The sequence below is a fragment of the Pantherophis guttatus genome, chromosome 3 (assembly GCF_059756535.1).
Source record: "Pantherophis guttatus breed Tessera chromosome 3, ASM5975653v1, whole genome shotgun sequence".
Taxonomy (NCBI): Eukaryota; Metazoa; Chordata; class Lepidosauria; order Squamata; family Colubridae; genus Pantherophis; species Pantherophis guttatus.
Genome location: NC_142065.1, coordinates 50,481,741 through 50,504,226, shown reverse-complemented (window position 1 = coordinate 50,504,226; position 22,486 = coordinate 50,481,741). Strand labels below are relative to the sequence as shown.

Here is a 22,486-nt window from a genome sequence, read left to right as displayed (position 1 = left end):
GGGACACCAGATCATTTTAAGCTATTATTTACAAATGAAATATTTGATATAATAAAATGATGCCAACCAAATGGTGAAGCAAGGAGGTGGGAGCAAAAGAGAAATTTTATAAAGCATTTTTCCTAATCCAGATATTCATAAGGAACTATCATATGCTTAAAATTTGCTGATTTACTACACTGGAGATGAGGCATTTGCAAGCAGGTATTATTTTGATGCATTATATTAAGCCAGGTGACAAATAAAATCAGAGGAGAATTGGATGAGTTGCATGATATCTTAGAACCAAAGGATGATCTAAATTCAAACATATTCATGAGTCTGAAACAATTAATCTACTGTTTAATAAATATCTAAAAGACCTGTTTTGTTTTTGTAAAAATGGAGTAAGAAATTCTTATCAATTGTCAAAGACTTGCATGTTAAAAAAAAGTGGCATAATGAGTAGAGCAATTAAAAAACATGCCAAAACATGAAAGCAGACAATGACAAAATCTGATAACCTATCAGTGTTAAACAATGCCTATCCCAATAACACCTTTAGAAACATGACGTTCTTTCCCAGGAGAAATTCCTACCAGGGAGCACACAGGTGTTAAATGGCAAAGCACAGCTCCTGAGTAAACAAGCATCTGTGCCAGCAGCATTTGATCTCCACAAGATCCACATGAGACTGGGGATTTATTTAGCATGTTTGTGCATGAGAGACTGGCAAGGAAACAAAAGAAATAAACATGTTTTAAGGCGTGGCTTGCTGTTTTTTTTTTTTTTAAACAAAGATTTTCTCTACAAATTACCATTGCCCTAGTAATGGAAAACAACCCAGCTAGTCAATGACATTTTATTTTTATCCCTTCTCACAATCTCCATGCCTTGCTTAAATCAATTGATTGCCTTTTGATTTATGGGAATATGAGAGAATTATTGGTACTCAGCTGTGCTTGGCAGAAGGTCTACTAAAGTGCTGAACAGCAATTTTATGTAGTTATAGGACAAATCTGCAAACCAGTAAACCCAACAGGACAAACTTATTCTAAGTCCAGCATGAATGTATGTATGGTGAATGTGCTACAATGATAAAAGCCAGATATTTTATAAAGATACAGCTATTCAAATCTTCCATGCCTTCTTACTATATAATACCATGGACATGATTGATGGGGGCTTTATGCTCCATGGCCATAAGGCTACCCACTTACTTGCTATTTATGCATCAACCAAGATTGAATTAAGTCCATGGGGAAGTAGTTATGTGAATGATTTTGAATAAATATGATATCAAAATAATACCAGAAAAATCGGAGAGTCTTTTATTAAAAAAAAAAGAAAAACATAAATTATCCTTATATATGTTTATTTTTGTATGTTGCTAGAAAAAAATCCTGAACATCAGTAACTTTTGAGCTGTATGAATTAATAAGAAAAAATAACATCATTCCCCACGAGTCATACCAAATTCATGGACCAAATAATTAGAAATTATTCTGTCTTCTGCTAAGAGGGAACTGAAAACAACTCAGTACCACTGCTATCCTGCTATACAGTTGTTAGCAGGTAAAACTTTCTCAGTTAAGAATGCAGGCTGATTATCTAGGTTTGAGACAAAGTAGAAATCACAATGAAACTGAAACAATTATTTAATGTGGGTTCTTTCTCTTGTACAGTAAGTCTATGTTTATACTTTAACGATGTACTCATGTGAGGCTGATTTGATAAATGACAAACATTTTGGTGGACCAATTTCTGTTTTGGTACATACTTTTTCAAAGTTTACTGAGATAACTAATGCAATCTATTTCACAGTATTAACATATAAAATTCCTGAAACAAAATAATGACTATAAATTAGCCTACAAGAGGTGCTATTATCATCATAAGCAATAACTTGAGAAGCAATTCTCCAATTCTGCATTTCACAAACTTTAATTCTGAAATCTCATAGAGGAAGACTAAAATGATCCATATGACCTAATGAAAGAAGATCCTTAAGATATACAGAGGCAAATTTACCTATACAGCTGTTTCATTTGGTATCTCTTATCTGTTATTCAAAGTAGAGAAACCAAACAGTTCTGGTGGCTGCATTGCAACAGTACAACAGTGCAGACAATAACACTATAATTGAGTCATCTGATTCTACTGATATTATTACTGGACAAATGCTCCCAAACCCTAATTATAAATTAAGTATCACTGTTCTCCAGGAAAAAGAAAATACAACATAGTTGCTCAAAAATACTCCTTTAGCTGTTATGGTTGTAAAAATCCTGTATTTCAGTGTGTGCAACCAGATGCATTGCACACACTGAAATACTGAGGGCTCAGGGCAGGGGCAGGGGCGGGGGGGTGGCGGTTATTATAAAGGAAGGTCTGGATCCAAGGGAGACCACTGTTCCACAGATAGCCGGATGTGAGTCCCTCTTTGTAAAGTGGGGTTGTGGAGTACAGATGGGCTTGTTGGTCACGTACCTGGCTCCCTGCCACGTGGCAACGGCCCTGCCCGAGCTGCTTAACATTATAGCCGAGGTGGCGGTGGACACCCCCAGACTTGTTATTATGGGGGATTTCAACCTGCCATCTATCGGTGAAACGTCTGAGGTGGCTCGAGAGTTCATGGCTTCCATGACGGCCATGGACCTTACTCAGTTAATTCATGACCCCACTCACACAGGGGGACACACTCTGGACTTAGTTTTTGTCTCTGGTCAGTGGTTGAGTGGCCTTGATATAGGGGATATAGCCATCGAACCCTTGTCATGGTCTGACCACTCGCTCCTTCGACGGGACTTTCTAACCGCTGCACCCCGCCGCAGGGAGGCGGAACCGACCAGATGGTTCCGCCCCAAGCGCCTGATGGACCCTGATAGGTTCCAGATGGAGCTTGGGCCATTTCCTGAGACTCTGGCTCATGACTCGGCTGAAGACCTGGTGGCCGCCTGGGATAGTGCGGCTGCCGGGGCCTTGGACCGTGTCGTGCCTTTGCGGCCTCTGACCCGGCACCGAACTCACCTAGCTCCTTGGTTCTCCGAGGAGCTTAGGAAGATGAAGCGCCGGAAAAGACGCCTGGAGAGTAGTTGGAGGACCAGCCGCTCCGAATCCGACCGAACACTGGTGAGGTCTCATATTAAGACCTACCTAGTGGCGATAAAAGCGGCGAAATCTAGCTATTTTGCCGCTCTTATCGCGTCATCAGATAATCGCCCGGCCGCCCTGTTTAGGGTGACCCGCTCCCTCCTCCATCTGGAAGTGCGGGATGACCCCTTGCAGGGCCGAGCTGAGGACTTTGTGCAGTATCTGTATGACAAAATCGCTCAGATTCGGGAAGGGCTGGCCTCTGACTGGGTATGTCCGGACGGGATGACTGAGACAGGTCTTGAGAGTGTTATCTGGGGGGAGTTCGATCCTGTGGCTCCCGAGGACATGGACAGGGTCCTGGGACAGCTGAACGCAACCACATGTTTATTGGACCCGTGCCCCTCCTGGTTGGTACTGGCTTCCCGGGAGGTGACACGAGGCTGGCTCCAGAAGATTGTTAACGCTTCTTTGAGTGAGGGGGTCCTGCCGGCCGCTTTGAAAGAAGCGGTTGTGAGGCACCTCCTCAAGAAGCCCTCTCTGGATCCGGCTGTTTTGGCTAACTATCGTCCAGTCTCCAACCTTCGCTTTGTTGCGAAGGTTGTTGCGAGTGTGGTGGCACAACAGCTTCCCCGGTACCTGGATGAAGCTGTCTATCTAGACCCGCTCCAGTCCGGCTTCCGGCCTGGGCACAGCACGGAAACGGCATTGGTCGCGTTGGTGGATGATCTCTGGAGGGCTCGTGATAGGGGTTGCTCCTCTATCCTGGTCCTGTTAGACCTCTCAGCGGCTTTTGATACCATCGACCATGGTATCATGTTGCACCGGTTGACGGGGTTGGGGGTGGGGGGCACCGTTCTGCGGTGGTTCTCCTCCTACCTCTCTGACTGGTCGCAATCTGTGTTGACAGGGGGGCAGCGGTCGACCCCGAGGCACCTTGCTTGTGGGGTGCCACAAGGGTCGGTCCTCTCACCCCTTCTGTTCAACATTTATGTAAAGCCGCTGGGTGAGATCATCCGTGGCTTCCGGGTGGAGTTCCATCAGTACGCTGATGACACCCAGCTGTACATCTCCACCCCAGGCCACCCCAACGATGCCCTTGAAGTGATGTCCCAGTGCCTGGAGGCCGTGCGGGCCTGGATGGGGAGAAACAGGCTCCGACTCAACCCCTCCAAGACCGAGTGGCTGTGGCTTCCGGCGTCCCGATATAGCCAGCTGACGCCATCGCTGGCTATTGGGGGCGAATCACTTGCCCCCACGGAGAGGGCTCGTAACTTGGGCGTCCTCCTGGATGCACGGCTGTCGTTAGAAGATCATTTGACGGCCGTGGCCAGGGGAGCTTTTTATCAGGTCCGCCTGATACGCCAGTTGCGCCCCTTTCTAGATCAGGACTCCCTACGCACAGTCACTCAGGCACTCGTCACTTCCCGCCTGGACTACTGCAACGCTCTCTACATGGGGCTCCCCCTGGGGTGCACCCGGAGGCTCCAGCTGGTCCAGAACGCGGCCACGTGGGGGATTATGGGGGCGACGAGGCGCTCCCACGTAACACCTCTCCTGCGCGAGCTGCACTGGCTCCCGGTGGTCTTCCGGGTGCGCTTCAAGGTGTTGGTGACCACCTTTAAAGCGCTCCATGGCTTAGGGCCGGGGTACTTACGAGACCGCCTTCTGCCACCAATAGCCTCCCACCGGCCAGTACGCTCGCACAGAGTGGGCCTCCTCAGGGTGCCGTCCGCCAGACAATGTCGGCTGACGACCCCCAGGGGGAGAGCCTTCTCTGTGGCGGTGCCCACCCTCTGGAACAACCTCCCCCCAGAGATACGTACAATAACAGACCTCCGGATTTTTCGTCGGGCCCTGAAAACCCATTTATTTCAATTAGCAGGGCTGGCTTGAGTTAATTTTAAATTGATTTTAAATTGGGTTATTTTAATTTACGGCCAATAATATTTAATTATTTTAAATTGTTTTTAAATTTTGTATGTATTGTTTTTTATTCTGGCTGTTCACCACCCTGAGTCCTATTCTGGAGAAGGGCGGTATAGAAATTTAAATAATAATAATAATAATAATAATAATAATAATAATAATAATAATAATAACAACAACAACAACAACAACAACAACAACATTAGAAACATATGCTCCTCCTCTTACCATCAGGTTCTACCACTTTGTATTCACTCTGTTGTCCCAGATTTCACACATAGCATGAAAACAGTCACACAGTTCTAGATAAAAACCACTGAAGACAATACAATAGTTAAGTTCCAGTCTAGTTTTCAAGTCAGGAAGATCAGTATCAAAGAACCTTTCAATCCTGTCAAATTATAGAATTTCTTTTTAAAAAAATGCTAAGTTTGGAATTGTGAAGTTAAAATAGCCTAACATAAACATTGTTTTAGTATTTATTCTCAGTCAGATAATTAATACTGGAAGCTTCTGTTAGCCACAATTGTGTAATTGATGCTGACCATGGTTAGCAAAAGCACTTAGACTAATATACCACTCCATAAGGCTGTACAGCACCATCTGAGCAGTTAACAAATGTCATCATATTTCCCTCAACAATCTGGACCCTCATTTTACCAACCTCAGGAGAATGTAAGGTTGAGTATATCCTGAGCCCATTGGGATCAAACTCTTGGCTGTGGGTAGAGTTAGCTTGCAATACTGCATTCTAACCACTGTGCCACTATGGATCCTAGTTAACTGCAGAAATGGGCTACTAGGTGTCTGGAATAGGCCTCAATCCACAAGTAGACTCTCACTCCCAAAATGCTCTTCCAAACAGTCTTGCACAGCCCTTTTTTCTTTCTCAGGTGTTTTGCTCTCGATGTAGAGCTTGGAGACCCTGTCTCTGTATCAGAATCAAATTCTAGATTTGAATTGTCAGTATAAGTAGAGCATGGTTCTACTAAAAATTTAATACCAAGCTCCAGCATTTTGGAACAAACTTGCCAGGTCCTTTACCTAGCTTCTATTCTTTCGTCTCCTTTTCTCAAGCCCACTTTAAAACACAAATGTGACATTTCAGAACTAAGAATGAGAAGTGGTATTCAGGACTTTCTGACCAGTTCTGGAGAACCGGTACTGGAAATTTTGAGTAGTTTGAAGAACAGGTAAATACCACCTCTGACTGGCCCCGCCCCATCTATTCTCTGCCTTTGGAGTCCCAGGTGATTGGGAGGAAATGGGGATTTTGTAATAACCTTCCCCTGGAGTGGGGTGGGAATGGAGATTTTACAGTATCCTTCCCATGCCACGCCCACCAAGCCACACCCACCAAGCCATGCCACACCCACAAACCGGTAGTAAAAAAATTGAATCGCACCACTGCTAAGAATACCTAGAAACCCGTGAAGTTCCCTCTCTACATTCTCCCAAATCAGTCTCTTTATTTATAACACACACTTTGTGGTTTCCAGAACAATGAGTGAAACATTGGTCAAAATGATTTTTACTCTCTTTGATATACTTTACACAATTTGCACAGCCTGGATTAAAATAGCAATTGCTATGCAAGGCTTACTTTTTTTCATTTCGACTTCCCAATATATCCACATTGAGATTTTGTTGAAAGACAAGCATCTATTTATATATCTCCAAGGCCAATATCTATCTCTGATGCCAATAGAAGCACTTGGCAAAAGCCTGCATGCCTTCTGGCCAGTATCTTTTTCCTTCTTACCCTCTCATGCTACTTATGTCTTCTATCTTATATACAGCTATATTACACACCCTCTGGCATAACAGCTGTTGGTTTGAATCATAGTTTTATTTTACCTTGCACAGAAGGACTCTAAGAGATAATAGGATGCTACTGTATTGTTAAAGATGAACTGAGTAAGCTATTAATTGCTGTGGCTAGGTACATCTGGGCAGTTGGGATAAGCCCAACAGCAGTTGCATTGTTTCCAAAAAACTACTTATCAGTAACACTCCAGGGAACTTTAGAAGTTTTTTCTAGTCAGCGTTACATGCAAGAAAAAAACTCAAAGCTTAGTAGGTCTTTCCTTTGTTACCTAATAGTCAGGGTGGAGAAAGAAAAAACTCATGCCAGTAAAGAAAACATAAACCTATTCTATAACATTTTTTTAATGTAAGCTTTATCTCAGATATATATTAAGTCTAAAGAAAATCCTCAGCACTCTAATAATAATAACATAGTTGTTTAAAGGGAAAATAAGAAATCTGAACAGTTGCTTTTCTTATCCAAGAATCACCTATACAGGACAAAGGGAGAGCCCTACCCATCGATACAGAAGGTTCTGCCTTCAAATATGTTATCTGGCTGATGAGCTTCAGGTCTTCAACAACCCTGCTGCAGGATTGCCTCTTCCCATCTAGCCACAGGTCTCCATACTCTATGGCCATTTCTGTTTTAACTGCCAGAGAGAACAGATTCTCACTCGATAGCCAAAGTGTTTTCTCTTTTTTTAGGGGTGGTAGAAATAGCAATGAAGCATGTCCTCGATTTATGACCAGTCACTTGGCGAACGTTCAAAGTTATGACAGACCTCCCTGCAGTCATACAACCGCATTTTACACAGGAAGTAAATGCCAGTCTTCAGCAAAACCAGCCCACAGCATGATTCCATTAATGACCATGGCATTTGCTTAATGACCATCACAGAAAAGGTTGTAAAATCAGGTCAGGCACTGGTGACCCAATTTACAACTGTCACAAGTTACAACTGCAGGCTGCATTAGGATAGTAACTCAATAACTTTCTGTGTATCAGTCAGCAACATTCCAGGTTGCTCTCCCACTCCCTCTGCCATTAAGGAGTTTTGGGTGTTTTTTTCCCCAGCAGCACTCAGAAACATCGAGGCCATTTTCAAACTCAGTCTTTCTTTCACCAGCTTCTTTGACCATGCCAAACATAATTCCAGTGTGTTTAGATTTTGGAAAATAACCTTGCTCAATGACAGATGGATGGATAGGGCCCTATCAAGTAAACTTTTCTTAAAACTCCATTGGGTTAAAAGTATAAAAATATAATTTGCTTACAAAAGCCCTCCTGCGCAACACAGCGTATTGCTCTATGTACAAATTACTGGCCATATTAACTTTTCTTCAGTTGTCAACACCCCATTAAAAGAATCAAATGATACAGTACTTTCACCTTGTTGTTTTTCCATGGAAACAAGTGCCTCTGTAACTACCAGGATGCTAAAAATATTAAAGATAAAGGAGAGGCAGGGCCCTAAACTCAATCAAAAGACTAGGTGGATTCCATTAAAGCATTCCAAGTCTAGAATGGGTTATAGACCCCTTGCAGAGACTGTTTGTGAGAATTCTGTTGTTTTCAGATGCTTACTTTTTGTATTGTTTGTATTCTATTGTTTTAGATTATAAAGTCATAATGGAATGGAGGGACCTAACATTTTTATAAACAAATAAATTAATGGATATTTCGTATGTTTATGAAAGCTGTGGGCTTAAATATACTTACTTTCATGTTAGACATATTGGATTGGATGAAGATCGTTCAGGAGTGTATATCTATAGACTTGTGACTTAGAAACAGTAATTTAGTCACATTTACTCAAAAGCAAGACTATTAATATCACTCATTTTAATAAAAAAGGTGGACTTGGCATATATACTCTTTTCTCAGAATAAGTATACTGAAGGATTTGTTTTCAATTATACAGTATATTACCATCCAGCTGCATTCATTAAATCACAAGCCAGTTCAAGTTTATTCAGAATTAATTCCATTGGGTTAAATGGAATTCACTTCCTACTATGCTTGAGATTAGAATTGGTCAGGGAAATGTTCAATCTTTCTTTAAGCATGGATGGATCACCTCAAAAATGTATTTCTGAAGATGTTTTCCTACAAAAATGGGGAAGTTATTTTAATTAGCTTCAATCAGCACTTATTTTGCATTTATTGAGTTCTTTGACCCTATTTGATTCAAATCTTCTGCCTGTATGCTTTATTTTGCCAATCAATTTAGATTGTTCCTTAATCTTATTAGTACATATGAAGTCCCTGAAAGCTTTTGATGGGGCTTTGAAAGCTAATTCAAAGTGTTCAAATGGCCTGTAAATCTGAATTATGACAGAATGAGAAAATTATTAAATATATCATCATCATCCTAGTGTTACTTCCACAGGTGCAGAGTCCTCTTTTTGGATCAAAAAATGTCATCTTGCACAGCATCCAGGCAATCTCTGCATTTTGAGAGAGATGGCTGTAGATCCATTGGTTGCAACAAAAAATTGATTGGCCAGCTTGTTGCATAGGCCTGGCATTGGTTTGGTCTATATTTAGCTCAGCACTGTCCTGGCAGGTGGGCAGTATCCAGCGGCAGCACTAGGAGGAGCAAACCCAGGGGTGAAATGCTCCCGGTTCAGACCAGATTGCCCGATACCAATAGCAATGGCTGTGGGTGGTTCGGAGAACCGGTAGCAAACATCCCTGCCCCCCACTTCCACCGAAAAAATGCTTTTAAAAGTTTTTTTAAAAAAGCCTCTGATGATCGCGCAGCTCAGCTGGGATGTCAGAGGCTTTTAAAAGCATTTTTTCTACAACCTCTTTGGCCAAAGAGGTTGTAGGAAAAATGTTTTTAAAAGAAAAAAAAGCCTCTGCCGATCAGACAACTCAGCTGGGATTGTCAGAGGCTTTTAAAAGCTTTTTTTTACAACCTCTTCGGCCAAAGAGGTTGTAGAAAAAATGGTTTTAAAAGTTAAAAAAAAAAGTTGGCCACGCCCACCCAGTCACATTGCCCCCCCCACCAAGCCACACCCACAGAACCGGTAGTAATAAATTTTACATTTCACCACTGAGCAAACCTCACCACCAAAATTATGATCTGGAGTAATAAAGTTATGATCTGGAGTAATAATCATGTTAACTATCATTTAAAAACTAAAACCCCTGGCCAATGCACATTTTTGTAGTGCAACCTTCAGTGTTCAAATCTACTAGTCATTAGCATAGGGAAATGTGTACACACTTCTAATAAAACTGTTATCTTTTATTTGTAAGAAAACCGGGGGGGGGGGTCATGGTTCTTGTCATCTTTTCAGTGGATTAATAAAGTTATTGCTTTCCTTTACTCCAGATATTTTCATAAAACCTGATGGGTGTCACCTTATTTACATTTCCTTGTAAATTAACCCCATTATATTTAATGTAGATTCCAATATATAGCGTTTGAAGATTATGAAAACATGTTACGTCCTCAAGGATTCTATTTATGATGATGTAAAGGAGCAGCAAGAATATAATTCTTTCTCCCATGTATTGGCCTTCCTCAATTGATCTGCACTTGTAAAATATGAAAGTATGATAAAAAACATGGCCTTTATTTTTGTTAGAAAAATGGAATATAAAATCTTGATAAAGGAACCTCTGAGTAGCTCTACATAAAGTACATTATCTAGGAAAAGTTTCTTAATACTTCATAATAACAAAGCAGTGTGCACTTTATGCAATGAATTGGTAGGCACATTTGGACTTTTCCAAGCTTGTGGTAGAGCTCTCTCAAAATGGCTGACATCAGGGCCAGTTCATTACAAGACATTCATTCAATAGGCAGCAGCCTTATTGCTCCCCCCATACTCCCTACCAATAAATACCCTGGGTGCAGTTAGGCATCCATCATTTTATCTTCTAAGAAAGCTTATGAGGCCCAAAGTTATTCCTGGAAATAAAAGGTCAGAATGGCATTTTGCTCTGCTCTGCTGCAGGCCAATTTTTTCCTTTCTCTCCCTTTCTCTATAGGGAAACCAATCCCCCTCCCAAAAATTAGCAGCACAAGCACCAAAGGAGGCAGTCCATATAGGCACAGAATTTAATCATGCACATTTGTGTGATACATATGCAAGGAAAAGTATTCTTGCATATGTATCACACAAGGGTGATGTGCTCTTCTCTTTACAAGGATAGGTTTTAGATAATTTGCAAGTTAAAATACATTCAGAAATATGTGGCAAGCAGGAATGGTATTGTTTATACTAATACCTCATTATGCCTGAGACTGGTGGCACTAAGTGGATACTCAGGACCCTGAAATGTTAAAATCAAATACAAAAAGTATTTTTAAAGCCAGTAAACTGAAAGATATGACTCCTGGAAATCTGTAATTTTCGTCTTAGGGAGCCTGCAATGAACACACACCTCCAACCTAGAGTAGTTACTACCTCTCAATTTCTTATTTGAAAGAAAAGATGCATCAGAAATGGGGGGGGCGATTATATCTTAACCACGTTTACATCCCAAACTAAACGTGGAGTTCCCCACGTTATACATTCCCACGGTCAATTATCCCAGGCCAGATTTACAAACAAGAAACCCAGGACTTTTGACCCCCAAAATAAACCTTTACACACCAATCGCCAACACATACATTGTGTGGCAGAGTCTCGGCTAGATTTGGGCCGGCCTTAAATTATATTCCAAAAAAAATTCCTGTTAAATCAGCTTCAACCCTATTTAGGGTCATTGAGCTTCTCAAATCACGAAACGTATTCGCCCCTCACCCCTTCAAACGAAGAAACAAAGCAAGGGAGCAGTGATGTTTTTTTAAAGTTTTGCACAGCGTTCCCTCCCATGCCTTCCTCATCTTTTGAAGCGAGGGGAAAGGCAGCAGCTACGGTAGCGCTCCCGCCGTTGTTTTCCTTTTGTTCTTCGCAGTTCAGCGCAGCCGCTGCTTTTTTTTTTCCCCGAGCCCTCTAAGCAGCCTTTTAAAATCACCCTTGCTGCTTTCTTTTATATTTCCTCCACCCACAGGTGATGATGCAGACGCCGAATGGCTCCTCCTCCTTCCCCTTTACCCTCCCTCCCCCTCTTTCTCTCTTCCACTGGAAGAGCTAAGCTCCCCTTAGCCAGTCAGCCTGCCCTTATTTAATTTGGAGTGTGATTTTGCTATTTTTAGCTTCTGGATTCTCTCCAGTAAGATTTAGAGGAGGCTTTTTTTCCCTCTTACTTTTTTAATTCTGCAAATGATTTTGACCCAGCTTCCTTCCTCCTGGAACATTTTTTAAAAATTTTATATAAATAAGAGGGGGGCTGTCTGCTTATACGCTGTTTCTCTCTCTCTCTTTTTTTTTTCCACTGCAAGTCTCCCTGCCTTCTGCTTCAGATCTGCAATTGCAACCATCAGCAACCAGAAGGGGGGATTATTTTCATTTCACCACAACACACAAGGAAAAACGTATACAGATTCGCGAATAAGAGTAATTGTAAGTTGGTGATTTCAAAAAAAAAAAAGTTGCGTTAATCTTATTTTACATTTGCAGAATTTAGAACCGGATTTTGCAAAGTCATTTCAGTTTGCAAAAAAATGTATCTCTGCTCGGAATTTACAATAGGAAGCAAGTAAGGCATGCGGAATAAAATACTCTCCAGCCTTTTATTCTCAGCGTGCATGCAAGTAAGAAAAGAAGGGTTATATGTGCGGGAAGGGAGGTCTTAGCAGAGCTCATTGGATTGGGGAAGGCGGAATGGCCTTGTAATTTGTGGCTAAGTGGGTATGGTTTTTCTCAAGCACTTCGCCTTTAATGTTAAATTCTAATGCACTTGATCCGGATTTTATTCAGGGTGGAAAACTGATGGATGTTTTTCTACAGATCACGGGTCCGATGGTTAGAATTCCTTTTCTTGTCTCTTTTTTTATTTTTTATTTTATTTTTTAACGCCGGAAGAGAGTAGGTACCGGTTAGAACTGCTTTGCTTATTGCAACTTGCTCCTATCTACGAGACTCCCATAACATTGGAGCTCTGGCGGCTGGTGTTTCGGGTTTCTCTGCTTTCCCCCACCCCCCCTTCTCGAGATCCTAGATCCTTACAAATACATGCACGCTGGGGCTGTGTTCATTTTCAAATCGCGCGACACTACTTTCGTCCACTTATTAATTTTTTCAGTGGGTTTCTTCCAATAGACATGCAGATCTGGAAAAAAATTTGTGTGTGTGTGTGTGCAAATAGCAGGTGCATTGGGCTTTCTAGAAACACCCCCTTCCGCTCTTTTAAAGGGGAAGATGCCAGAGCTTTCGTTTTCTTTTAAAGGAAATTGGTATAATCTGAGCTATAGCTTTTCAGATGTTGAAATGATTGGTAAATTTAACTAGATTTTCTGTTAGAGGAATTTACTTTATTCATTTCTTTGTAAAGCCTGTGTATCGTTTTTGGCTTACATTTTTGAGCAACACTTGTGGCTGTTGTTGGGAGGGGGGGTCCCACACTACTGTCCAAAATATGTATATTTAGTTTCAGTGAGCTGCAGCTACTGATTTTGAATGTTTGTTTTTTCATTAAAGGCTCTGATTAGGCAGATTCAGATTCCAGTCTTGATGTAATGAATTGCTCAATTTGAAAATATTGGAGAACTTAAATCAAAAATATGTTCAGACATGAAAGTAATGCACCTAGCCAGCATATTATTAGTGCTTAGCTAACTGATGTTGGCAGAATTGGGGAAGTGTCTTGAAGAGGCACCTCAACCTAATTAAGGAGTGGTTGGAAGAGAGTGTGTGGGTGTTTCCTCTTTCTACTGATCAGGAGGGTTAGTTTTAGTGGAAAAGGAGAAGATGGAGTGTGTAACTTTCCCTATCAGTGTTCTCTTATATAAAGCTGGTTGCTAACTTTAAAAAAATGTCATTTACCATTTTTCCTCTTCACAAAGAGGATCATACTCTCCCTCCCCCACAAATCAAGGCCTTGTGGGACTGAACATTTGTGTCCTGAACGACAGCTCTTCAAAAGTTTCCAGTTTTGTTAACCTTCCTGTGTGGCCCTCCAGCCTTCCTTATCACTTCCTTTTGTTATGTGCACTTCAAGTGGGGCTGGCTGTTTTTAATGGCCCATCTTCTGGGGCTTCAAAAGAATTCCCCTGGAATGCTCCATTAAGGGATCTCCCAAGCCAGCTCTATTTTCAAACAGGCTCTTCAAATTTGTGATTTGGTGTTTATGTGTTTTCCTCCAGCATATTGTAAGCAAACCCAAGCCTTTGCCCAGAAGGTGCCCCAGCTCCTGGGAGGACACTGTGCTGCTTGGATTTAGACCAGCCATTTTGGATTGAGCAACCTGTTGTCTTTCAAAATTTAATTTGTTATTAATCAGATAGAAGCAAACAGTTGTGGCGCAAGCAGGGTGTGGGATGGGAACATGGAAGGAGAATTGGCAGATTTCTGAGGAGAAAAATAACCCCAGAGGATTGCTGTTTCTAAGGGTGATAGGTTGCGACTGCTGGCATTCAATTTCATTTTGAGGAATGGGTGATCTCTTTGGCCCTAATAGCTGTCTAGAATAATATGTAGTGATGGAGGGAAGCTGCATAAGCATTTTCATTTTTTTCCATCCAGATAAATATATCCATGGATTCTCAGTCTTCCTGGCAGTCACTATTTTAGGATGTAGACACAGGATGATTTACATTTTCCTGCATTCATTTAAAACGAGATTAACGTTCATTGTTGTAGCATAGTGTTGGTTTTCTTGGTTTCTTCATGTTGGAATAAGACTTTCCAAAATCTGAATCAATTGTTTGTCAATTTGGACAGTACAGGTAATCCTTGACTTACAACGGTTCATTTAGTGACCATTTGAAGTTACAGTGGCACTGAAAAAAGTGACATGGCCATTTTTCACAATTATGACCATTGCAGCATCCCCATGGTCTCATGATTTACATTCAAATGCTTGACAACTGGTTCATATTTATGACACTGTGTCCCAAGATCATGTGATCACCGTTTGCGACCTTCTGACAAGCAAAGTCAATGGGGAAACCAGATTCACTTAACAGCTGTATTACTAATTTAACAACTGCAATGATTCACTTAACAAATGTGGCAAGAAAAGTCATAAAATGTGGCAAAATTCACTTAACAAATTTTTCACTTAGCAACATAAATTTTGGGCTCAATTGTGGTCGTAAGTCAAGGGCTACCTATGCAAAGAAAGTGAGTGGGGATGATTCTTGCCCTTCACTGCTTTCTCCATCAGCAGATGCAAAAGGGCATTCAGTCATAGCAAGTACCTGCAAAGGATGTAAATTGCCTTTAAGTATAGCCTCATCAAAATTCATCATCTCCAGAAATCCTGAAATTTGTGGAAGTATATATTATTTCCATAATAATATATTAATTTATACATTATTACCATAATGTTTATTTTGGCGTTTTGTCACAAATCATTTACCATTATTTAACATAAATAATATAAATTTATGTATAATTTGTATAATTATGTATAAATCAGATGACGATGAACAGATCTAGCCTGTTCTACAAATCATGTTTAAAACAAGCCATAGCTTGATGCACTGTGTAGACAATCATTGAATTAGACAAATAAGCTAGCAAGCAGTTCATGGAAAATGGCAAATTCCTAAGAGAAATGGAAAACATCCTTGTAATAATGGTCTGTGTAAAATACAGAAGTTTGATTGGTTGTGTTTTCCATGTGATTCTAATGATAACTGTTAGAAGATACCCTTCCCAAATTGGGAATTGCTATTGTAAATCTAAGAATTATCTATTAGGTTTGCAACAATTCATGTTCATCCAGCTGACTTTCATTGATCAAAGTGCTGTGATAATAAGTTACATAGTCTCTCTCTGGTGTAAAAGTTTTAGTCCAATTTTAGATAATAACTTTATTGTCATTGTACGTGTATAGACAGTATACCCATACAATGAAATTCACTTAACACCCAAAGACCAGGTCCAACACACATAACAATCCCCAAACACACTCTCCCCACCACAAATTCCCCACCCCTAAAACCACCCAAGCATCCACACAACAGACCAAGTAATGCTGTCCAACAGCTCACTGATGGTGGCCCTTTAGTTCATTGTTGAGTGCAATTATAGCTCTGGGAGTAAAAACTATTCAGAAAACGTGTGGTTTGAATTTTAATTGTTCTGTATCTTCTGCCAGAAGGCAACAAGATTGTAAGCAGGATGGGAAGAGTCTCTGAGAATGTTATGCAACTTCATCAAACAGTGAGATTCAAAGATGTCGTCCAGGGCTGGTAGCTGGAACCCAATGATATTCTGGGCAGTTTTAATTATTCTCTCTAGAGCTTTTCTGTCCGCTGTCCGATGGATCACTGCCTAAATGAAATTCTTAGACATTAATTAGAGCTAGTTTGCTGTAGTGATTAAGGTGCTCATTTTGAAACCAGGAAACTCTGAGTTCTGGTCCAGTCTTAGCATGAAAGCCTGTTGAGTGGCTTTGGGCCAATCACTGTCCCTCAGTCCAACCAACTCACAGGGCTGTTGTTATGTGGAAAATAGAAGGAAGAAGGAGTATTATGTATATTTCCTGCCTTGAGTTACTTATAAAGTAATAAAGGCAGGATAGAAAAACTAATAAAATAAATCTTTATTTTTTAATTTATCTGAATTTAAATTTATCTGAAAATTTATTTGAAAAAATTGTCTGTTTAACAGACAATTGAGGAGGATCGAGTATGTGTATATCCAGATGTCTGTTAAATACAAATTTACATCATCTGTTTCAAATGATGAAAATGTGTATTAATCACACAGACTACTTTGAATGCTAAAGACTTATCTGTTATTTGGAGTGCTGCAAATCTGGTATGTTGCAGTGAAAGTCTAATAAAACAGGATTCATTAAATCATGGGTTCACTATGATCTGACAGGTGCAATATGAATACTATTCTTGCTGCAAGTAGTTTTTATTCAATTTATTTGATTTGATAATTATTTACATATGTATCCTTGTTATTGTTTTGGAACCTGGTATAGTTCTGATATTATATGTAGTCCTCGACTTACAACCATTCGTTTAGTGACCATTTGAAGTTATAACCACTGGAAAAAAGTGACTTAAAATTGGTTTTTACAACTATTGCAGCACCCCTGTGGTCATGTGATCAGAATTTGTGCACTTGGCATCTAGCATATATTTATGACGGTTGCACTGTCCCAGGGTCATGTGATCACTATTTACAACTTTCCCAGCCAGCTTCCAATAAGCAAAGTCAATGGGAGAAGCCAGATTTGCTTAATTATGTGATTCACTTAACAATTGCAGCGATTCTCTTAACGACTATAGCAAAATGCTTATAAAATGGGGCATAACTTACTTAACAACTACCTTGCTTAGCAACAGACCACAAGGAGATTTTGGCTCCTTGTGGTCATAAACTGTATAAAGCATTAATCCCTAAAAGTAAAAGAGCTATAGGCCAAACTATTTCTGAGTTTGAATTGTATAAGTAAAGCTGCAATGCATATACATTGCAATGTATAAAATTGCACTATAATTTTCTCAGAACAAGCATAATGTTCAATTCATGTCAATCTTCCTCAAGCTAGTGTCTTCTACAGATATTAGACTGCAATTTCTGTCACTCCTAGGCAAGCTGTCTGAAGTCACACATCTGGATGGCACCAGATGGGGAAGAAGCCTAGTTTATAATCATAACTCCAAAAAGAGGTTCACAACATAATAAAGCTATTACCTTTATCTTCTTGGGTGTTTTCACCAATGAATTGCTTTTGCATCCTTTTTATGAGATCTCACAATTCGTGTTATTTTAAATTATTTTCCTGTTTCCCTCTTCACATTTATTTTTCTGGGTGTTTGTGTGTATGTACACATTCCTATTTATTTATTTGTTTGTTTATTTATTTACAGAATTGATAAGGCTTCCCAACTCAAACAATAGGATATTCTGATGTACAGTTTTTCCTTCTACGGTCTATTTTTGGTCTGATGAAAATTTGAATTAAAACTTGGATTGATAAAAATATTGTCTCAATGTGGATTTCACATTTTCTTAATAACTTGGTGAGGATGATTGCTTTTACATCTTCAATCACTAGAGAGCTTTCCAGTATTCAGAACTCAGTACCAGCTGAAGCAGTCGGTGTAAGGTTAAATGGACTCCGGGGGGATGGTAGAGGACAGGAAGACCTTGAGGAATGTTGTCCATGGAGTTGGGATGGGTTGGACATGACTTCACGACTAACAACAACAACAACAAAGACCAGCTCGATGGAATTCACAACCTTCTGCATTTTCCTCAGTCCAGGTTTTTAGAAGGGGATCAATAAGTTGATCCGGTATTGATTATATTGTTATATCCTGAGTGGTTATTGGTACATTAATATACTTTCTAGTTTGTGAGGTGAAAGCAGTCCATACAAGATAGTTTCTGGAATTGAGATCCTAGCTTGCCTGGAGTAGCATTTCTTCCTCTTTCTTTTCTCATGAAGGGTAAGACTGGTTTTGCCCGAAGTCTTGCTGCAGCCAGGAATGCTACATGTGAGCGAGAATGGAAAAACTAGAGGTAAATTTGGGGAAATGTAACACGCTGAATAAAATACAATCTTAGTGGAATAAATTGTTCTGTTAGAATAGATGATATGAATGAGTGGGAATGAGATGACAGAGTATAGGAAAAGTGATTAGGCCATTCAGAGATTCAAGAATAATTGAAAACAATGTTGTATACTCAGTATTTGTTTAGAAAGGGATCTGCTTTGAATTACAAAGGAATACAAATCTAAAAATATGACTAGCTTGATTGTTTATAAAAAATTGAGCAAAATATACAAAGCCTTGATCTTATGAATGTTGGGCGACCATTTCTTAATAATGTCAAAGATTCATGGGGGAAATAGATACAACAGAAAAAGAAGTGAAAGAGGCCACTGAAACAGAATGACTGCTGGGATGAAACTCAAGTGATGGTATGTTAGAAAGAATATTTGAGAGGTATATATGGATAAAAGTGATATGTCAAAGACTGGAGTTGAAATGTTTTTAGTGTCCAAGAAAACACTAATGAAATGGAAATAAATGCTGTGAGAATCTTAGACTGAGAAGACTGCAGTAATAGCTGGTATCACTAAAGAAACATTAAAATACGGATGTGGTTCACATGTGTGAAGCTAGCTCCTGTGCCTGATATCTGGAAGAATGCTGTAATATTCTCCCACAGAAAAAGAAAGATAGCAAATTGAATGCTAAAACTACAAGGAAGATTAGAAGTGGGCCTAGGAACAAGTTTGACAGAATTCTGATTCAAGGAAGAGGAGAATATAGTGCAGTTCCATGCTGGACAAAGGAGGAGGCAGCCCATCTTTATTCTTCAACATATTTATTTTATTTTATTTATTTTATTTATTTATTTTCAGATTTCTATACCGCCCTTCTCCTTCTGGACTCAGGGCGGTGAACAGCCAAATATAAAACATTCATACACAAAAGTTAAAATAGATTTAAAATAATTAAATAAAAATTTGGCCCATAATTTAAAACATTATTATTGAAAAAGAAAAAGTATATATATAAAGTATAGTTTATTTGGAGAAAACCTATGATTAAGTAAATAAGTTTGAATTATGGGATATTTTGCAAGAGCGTGTTGAAAGTTGGTTTGCCAAATGCAGTGAGCATTATATAGCTGAAGTAAAATATGTGTGAAAATAAATAAAATGCCCAATCAGCATTTCAGCATTAGGTAAGTGGTAAGGATGTCTCTTTATTATTTATTATGTTTGTGGTGATGTTAAAGATATGTTGATTGTGCATGTGAATTTGTATACGTTGTATGTATGTAGACAATGCCTTGTTGGCTGAGAAACTGATTTGTATCAAGTGCTAAATTGTACAGTGCAAATGCAATAAGGCGTTTTGATCTGAAAATTAATAATTTCCAAAATAAAAGTTGCTTTTTACAGAGAAAATCGGATGCATGGTTGTAAGTTATATGGCAAAAAAAAAATAGAAAATTGATGTTGTAAATGATGTTAAAACATTTATTGAAAATGGGGCTATGGAGAAATTTTAAAACATGTAAATAGAAAGATAGGTTGCATTTGATCTATGGTGAAGAATGAATGTTTGCCAAAATAAGCAAAAATGGCTGTGAATAACAGCCTGCTTTTTTTGCCCATTTAGTTGTATGGAAGTGAGAGCTGTATATGTGAAGAGGAACATAACAATCACTTGAATGTAGTGGGAACAGGATACTTAAGTGTGTGGTTACATCAAAAAGAGATGGGGTCAAGAATGAATGAGTGATGGATGACTATTGAATTCAAAAGTGAGTGACCAATATGAAAAAAAAATACATTGGAAGTATTTTTCCATGCAGAGAGTAAATAAGGATTGAATTACAAAACAAATATACAAAGTACAAACAAATGACTTGAAAGGAAGGGGAAGACCAAGAAAGTTATGGTTGGGTGGAGCTGATGAGGTCTGAAGAACAAAAAGCAATATATGAATCAGTGTATGGGAGAGGCAGGGGTGGTTCTTCAAGGATAGGAAAGTATGTTGAGTATAGTGAATAGTGTTAGTGTAACATAATTTTAGCTATGCTTTTTTCTGTTTCATGTTAATTTAATTTCTTCAGTTTGCTTTTTCTTCTTTGGCCCAATTTTATTCTACCACAAAAGGGAATAATGTAATAGATATATATTTACCTGAAGATGTATTAATGGCTTTAGAGTGTGGTTTGTGATGGTAACTTTTTAATCTTAGGTGAGTAGATCTATTTATGTCACATATAAGGAATTTATTGGCTGCATGCATTTTTCTCAGCACCTCTTTTCAACTCCAAATTGAATGGGACCATTTTTTCACTTTTTTTCATTTTGATTGATATAAGGGGTGAAACACTTATTTTTCTTTTTTTGACCCCACTAAACCCTCAAATATGGGCTTGAAAATTCTGGCTCTGCACTTTCCAGTGGTATTACAACATTACTGAACATGCTTCATGTAGCCTCAGTGTAGCAGAAAGAGCAGGGTTGAAACCAAGATTGAAAAAGGTTGGCAACCTTTAACACTCACTGAAACCTATGGCATAGGGATCATAATTTCATAACAGTTCCTTAAAGACTACTACTCAGTCCTTAATAAGTTTATTCCAAAGTAAATCCACACTAAATTCAGTAAGTTCAACTCTACAGCAAGCATTTCTAAATATTATTTATAGGTGTCTGGCTCTTTTTAAAAAGGGTATGAGTCACTTCCAAAACTGAGTATGAGTCAAATTTTGTAAAAAAGACTAGTACTTCTCTGTGTTCAAAGTTCATAAATCTGTCTGGAGTATATATTTTTAAACAATGTTCCTAGAAATATCTACATCCTGCAGGCAGCTAATTCCAAGTCCAAAAAAAATCTCCTTTGGTCATCTCCTAGAAACTCTCATAATTTGTTTTCTTGGCTGAGTTTGTTTTATTAGAAAAAGTGATCCTTTCTCAACTCTTTGAATTTATAAGCTTTGAAGAAAAAATATTTAGATAATATTGTAGTCTAAAAAATGTGGACCTTTTAAACTCTATGCTTTTGCATTTAGAAATAAGGATAAAAAGGAGCTTTTGCTACTGGCAATATTTATAAATAATAAAGCTTTATCAAGCATTGTGAGTATCTTAAAAATGCCTAATCCTATGAACTGTATTCTTCAGATCTTTGCTTATGGGAAGCTTCAAGATGTCTATTTCTAATTGTCAATGCCACAGACTAAACTTCTAATGGTGTACATAAAAGAAGGGGAAGGCACATTTTTGGATCTCTGACCACATATGGAAATTAAGTGCAAATTGGGACAATGCTAAGAAAATGCCTGTCATGGGATGGGAAGGCTGTCATGTACAAAGGCAATCCATGTACATGGTGGGATTAGCTGGTCACCAAAACACCCATTGCCAGAAGGACAATTAGTGAAGTTGCTGCTCTCTAATCCCCATAATACACTGTCTACCACTTCAGTTTATTTTTTTATAGCAGGTAAGATACACATCCACCCCTCTTTTTTATTTTTGTATAAATATATAATCTATATGGGCCCCCAAAATATTATTGTAATTGAAGTAAGTATAAGTAAGTATAATTTTATTTCTATACCGCCCTTCTCCCGAAGGACTCAGGGCGGTGTACTATTTAAAAACAAAAGACAAACATCAATTAAAAATTTAAAATTATTAAATAAATTCGGCTCAATTTAAAACCCCAGAAATTTAAAATACCCCAATTTAAAATTATTATGTTGATAGCCCAGCCTGGCGGAACAACAGGGTCTTCAGTGCACAGCGAAATACCCGGAGGTTGGAGATCTTACATATTTCCGGGGGCAGTTCATTCCACAGGGCTGGGGCTCCCTCAGAGAAGGCCCTCCCCCTGGGTGTCGCCAGCCGACATAACTTGGCCGATGGCACCCTGAGGAGACCCTCTCTGTGGGAGCGAACTGGCCGGTGGGAGGCTATTGGTGGCAGAAGTCGGTCTCGAAGGTACCCGGGTCCTATGCCATGGAGCGCTTTAAAGGTGGTGACCTGGTGAAGAGGAAGAGGTTTTTAGAATATCCATATTTTTTCCTGTATTTTTATTTAAGGGTGTCTAAGCAAAGTTTAAAGGCAGGAAGATAGTCTGGGAGACACCAAGGAATGTGTTTGCAGTGG

General features: G+C 39.4%; 1 protein-coding gene across 1 annotated transcript in view; it reads left to right on the top strand.

The window, feature by feature from the left end:
* The first annotated feature begins 11,643 nt into the window (after positions 1-11,643).
* HMGA1 (high mobility group AT-hook 1) overlaps positions 11,644-22,486 on the top strand; it is a 33,943-nt gene continuing 23,100 nt past the window's right edge. Inside the window, exon 1 of the mRNA XM_034414636.3 lies at positions 11,644-12,273. The gene's annotated coding sequence lies outside the window, so the exon portion shown is untranslated. The remainder of the gene's footprint in view (positions 12,274-22,486) is intronic.